At 44.2% G+C, this 5000-nt stretch overlaps 1 protein-coding gene across 7 annotated transcripts in view; it reads left to right on the top strand.

Moving 5' to 3' along the window:
* The window catches only part of LOC125026157 (cartilage oligomeric matrix protein-like), a 101766-nt gene that overhangs the window by 35574 nt on the left and 61192 nt on the right, over positions 1-5000 (top strand). The window lies entirely within an intron of this gene.

The raw sequence follows: 5000 nt of genomic DNA, 5'->3' as shown, positions 1-5000 counted from the left end.
GAAGGTGAAGAAGAAGATGACGAAGAAGATGAAGAAGAAGAAGAAGAAGAAGAAGAAGAAGAAGATGAAGAAAAAGAAGAAGAAGAAGAAAACAAAACGAAGAGAAAAAAAGAAAAGAAAGAAAGTAAGAAAGATAGAGCACAGGACAGAAAGATGTCAAGGGAGATAACAATGAATATATGAATAATAATGATAAAAGAAGTGAAGGAGACAAACAAGAGAAGTAAAAGATAAAACAAACTAACCCTCTCCTTCTCCTCTCCTGCTGCGGCCATTTTAATGATGATGACAACCTTGCCTGGGAAGATGACCCTCCTCTCCCCTCCTCTTCCCTATTCTCCCCTCCCCTTCCCTCCCCATCCCTCCTCTCCCCTCCCTTCCCTCCCCTTCTCTCCTCCCCCTCCCCTTCCCTCCTCTCCTCTCCTCTCCTCTCCCTATCACTTCTCTCCCCTCCCCTTCCCTCCCCATCCTTCTTCTCCCCTCCCCTTTCCTCATCTACCCTCCCTTTCCTTTCCCTCCTCTCCCCTCCCCTTCCTCCTCTCCTCTCCTCTCCCCATCCATTCTCTCCCCTCCCCTTCCCTCCCCTTACCTCCTCTCCCCTCCCTTCCCCTCCCTTCCTTCTCCTGCCCTCCCCCCTCCCCTTCCCTCCTCTCCCCTCCCCTCCTTCCCCCTCCCATCATCTCTATTTCCCTTTCCTGTCCCCCCTTTATATATCCTCTCTTTCCTTCTCCTGTATTCCTTCTCTCCCCACTCCTCCTCCTCTCTCTCCGTCTCCACTTCCCTTCGTTTTTTCCTCTTTCTCCTCCTACCTCTCCCTATCGCATCTTTTTCCTCCCTTTTCCCATCTTCCTTCCAGTCGTTTCTCTTTTCTCTTCCTTAATCCTTCTTCCCCTCTCTTCCCACACCCCCTTCTTCACCTTCCCCTCGCCCTTTCTCTTTCGCCCTCTTCCATCTTCGTGTTTCCCTTCTCCTACCTTCTCCGTCTTGTTTCCCCCTTCTGCTTTCTTCCTCTCTCCCTACCTCTTCTTTCCCCTCACCCTTCTCTTCTCAACTCATTCCTCTTTTCTATTTCCTCTCTTCTCTTTTGCCCCATCCCTTTCCCCTCAACCATTCTTATCTTCCCTTTCCCCTCTTCCCTTTCTCCTCATCCCTTTCCCCTCAACCCTCCCTCTCTTCCCTTTCTCCCCATCCCTTTCCCCTCAACCCTCCCTCTCTTTCCTTTCTCCCCATCCCTTTCCCCTCAACCCTCCCTCTCTTCCCTTTCTCCCCATCCCTTTCCCCTCAACCCTCCCTCTCTTCCCTTTCTCCCCATCCCTTTCCCCTCAACCCTCCCTCTCTTCCCTTTCTCCCCATCCCTTTCCCTCGGCATCACAACAGCGTCCACTTCGAGAGTGATAACTTAGTCTCGTCTGCGGGAGTGTCTCACGCTGGTCCCCACGTGGTTTTTGTTTGTTTAATTGCTTGAGTGTTTGTCCGCTTCTTGCAAGTGCAAACGTGACAATAAGGGAGTCGTTTTCTACACAGTATTTGCCAAACTTTATGTTCTTTTTGGATTGTTGATAATATTTGTTTTATTTTTCTTTTGTTTTACATCTGCTCAAGGAGGCGTTTTCTGTACTGGATTTGACTAACTTTCTGTTCTTCTTGTTAATAATATTTACTCGATTTTTGTTTTTGTTTTACTTTTATGTTTGTTAAAATGACAACAAGAGGTTCGTTTACTACACAGCATGCGACAAATTTTATGTTCTTTTTTGAATAGTTATTACCATTTGCCTTATCTTATTTGCTTGTTCTATTCCTTCTGTGTTTACATATTTCTTGCTCTCTTTTTATGGGTTCTCACTGTCTGTCTTTATTCCTGTTTATCGTGCCTCATTATTTTTATGTCTCTATTACACCGTTCGTTCTCTTTCTTTCTCTGTCTCCGTCTCGCTGAGTTTTTGTCTCTTTTCTTATTTTCTTGTTTGTTATCACCATTTCCTGTCACTTTCTGCCTTTGTTTCTCTGTCACTTTTTTCTATTTTGTTGCTGTATTCTCTTGGACTTTATATTCTCCCTATTGTAATCTCTCTCTCTCTCCCTCTCTCTCTCTCTCTCTCTCTCTCTCTCTCTCTCTCTCTCTCTCTCTCTCTCTCTCTCTCTCTCTCTCTCTCTCTCTCACTCTCTTTCTCTCTCTCTCTCGCTCCCTCCTTCCCTTCCTCTCCCTCACTTTCTCCCCCTCTCCCTCTGCCTCTCTTTCTCTTGACGTGCTTCTCCCTCTGCGTCCCTTCCCCTTCTCTCCCTTCCTCCCCGTTTTCACACACTCCTCCCCCACAATCCCATTGCGCTGTTTATCTTCGGTGTCGCGTTGCAGCTCAGAAATTCGATGTTGATTGTTGCTTTCATCATTATCGTCAACCTTTGCCGTTGCAGTTCTTTCTCGGTCACGTGTGGGAGGGATCTCGGTAATACGAATGCAAGGCACACTAACACGCAGGCATATAGATAGATAGACATAAAGATAGACTGACACACACATACATCTATATATTTATATATGTTTATATAGATGGATAGATTGATAGATAGATAGATATACAGTTAGATACAGAGATACAGAAACAGATAGACAGTCAGACAAACGCAGGCAGGAAGAAAAACATTTTCTCACAAACAGGCAGGCAGACACACACACACACACACACACGCACACCTACAACTACACACAGAAACACACACGCACGCAACATCCCCCCCACCCCCGTCTCTCCCCCCACGCGGTCAGGAAACTACGCCGACCCCAAGCGGCGCAGCTGCCTCGTCACATACCAACTGCACGGATGTGTTGACCTCCCCTTCCCCCTACCCTCTCCCCACCCTCCCCTCCTGCCCTTTCCCCCCTAACGTCCATGCCCCCCCCCCCCCCCATACCCCTACCCCCCCAAGTCGTGTACGTGTAGGCGTGAGCGTCATGTGTACACGATGCTGCAGACGTGCACACATGCACAGAGGACCGCTGCCCTAGAGATACATGCAGTGGAGTATCTATTTGTTTTAAAAAATGAAATATACCATAACGAAAAGAATATATTGTGCTGATGAGACTTGGGATATATGGAAAATGTATATACAAGAGACACTATTCGTGTGTAGTTTCAAAAATAAAATCTGTATGAAAACACGTTGCAGTATATTCAAGGCGTATTTTAAAACACGAAAATCCAAACACATCGTAACGGTCACATAAATTATCTGCATACATATGGCTAAACCCACACACGCGTTCCATATACGCAAACGACACCGGCGAAACAACAAACAAACACAAAACACTTTCGCCTGGGAGGGTGTTAGGTGTCTGTGACGTCACGGCAGACACACGCGCTTAGTCATAAAACACGATCGTTTACCAAGCCTTTCGGCAGATCCGGTATGGTCGCAGGAGGAGGCTTCATATTTTTGAAATTTGAGTATTGTCACGTGAATATTTCCTTTAGGACAGTGCCTCTTTTGTGGATCTGACATTTGGAATCTATCAAGAAGTGTTTGATTATATAGAAAGCGATAGTTTAGGAACTGCCTTGGGAGATGAAATTATAAGACAGCGTTGAGGATTTGAAGGTCAGAGTTAGGAGCTAAAGAGCGAAGAGCGAATTTGACACGATGATGATAGCGAGCAAAGCGATGCTGAATAATGGTACGAAGATGGTGAGATAGTGAGATTATAGTGTCGTAGTTTTCGGGCTGTGACAGTGACTGACAGACGTGAACATGATTTAGTGCGATTTGCATGGCTGATGAAAATAAAATGCCGGTTGTGGGAATCACATAAATAACTCATATAAATAACCATTGCAACATGAAAAATAGCCAAATCGAGTCTAAATGCGAGGAGGAAACACCAATAATTAATAAGTCCAGAATGAAAATAGATTGAAAGGGATTATGAACAGTAAGATAAAGTATAAATGATAATATAACAGATTTACTATACCCATACATACTGCACACACAGCGAAATGCAAAATAAATTCAACGAATGTGAGAATGAAGAAGAGACATTAACCTTAAAAATCTAAAATATAAAGAGAAAGAGATTAAGAGCGAAATAATCACTGAACGGGGAAAAAGGAACAGATAAAGAAGACAACGAAGACAAAAATAACGGGAGAAGAGGGGCCAGATGACCGCAGAGCATTGCATAATATGACAGCTTGTATACACAGTTGGTGAAATAGACCCTTGCCGAGGTCCTCAGAATATGTTTATTTTGATATCGCATTTTTCATCTATATTCTCTTACATTCTTGACATAGGTCACATAAAGAATAAATACTTGCATAGTCAACATCACGTACATCATTTAAATAAAGGCACGTTAGGACTCAATGAACAGCTGTACACGTATTGCAGAAGTGAATATGAGATGTACAGTACATACATGATATCCTCATTAACATTTGAAATATTTATGATTAATTTATCTGACGTAAGGAGACAAGCCGTTGGGCGAGGGGAGAGAGGAAGAACAAGGGGGGGGGGAGGGGTTCAGGGGGGTCGGAGAGGGCAATTTAAGGGATATCGGATTTCAATGAAGGGGAACAGATTAAGATAAGGCTCAGATTACTTCGTGGAAGCCTTAATTGCTCCAGCAGGTGTATGTGTTTGGGTGAGTGAGACGGATGTACATGGGTGGAAGAGAAGACTTTTTTCCCCCTCTGACGTCCGCGCTGAGTAACTGCGGAAAGGTTGGTAGGCTTGGTTTCATAGGCTTCACGCCACGCCCTCTTTCTTGCTTATTTCCGTGCGTGATTATCTTGGCGGTATTCGTTGTCATTTTGATGTTAGTTATGGTCAGTCTGCAAGCGCTTTGATTAAGATCTTGTTTTTACTATATTAGGTAAGTTCAGATCATCACTATCTTAGCTACATCTTGTATATAATTATCTTAGCTATATGCGAAATGTAATCAACTTGATTAAGCGTGTTTTATGATAATTTAGAATCCAGTTTATACC

This window comes from Penaeus chinensis, chromosome 6, assembly GCF_019202785.1.
Source record: "Penaeus chinensis breed Huanghai No. 1 chromosome 6, ASM1920278v2, whole genome shotgun sequence".
NCBI lineage: Eukaryota > Metazoa > Arthropoda > Malacostraca > Decapoda > Penaeidae > Penaeus > Penaeus chinensis.
Note: the sequence above shows the minus strand (reverse complement) of the source record. Positions and strands in the feature narration are given on the sequence as shown.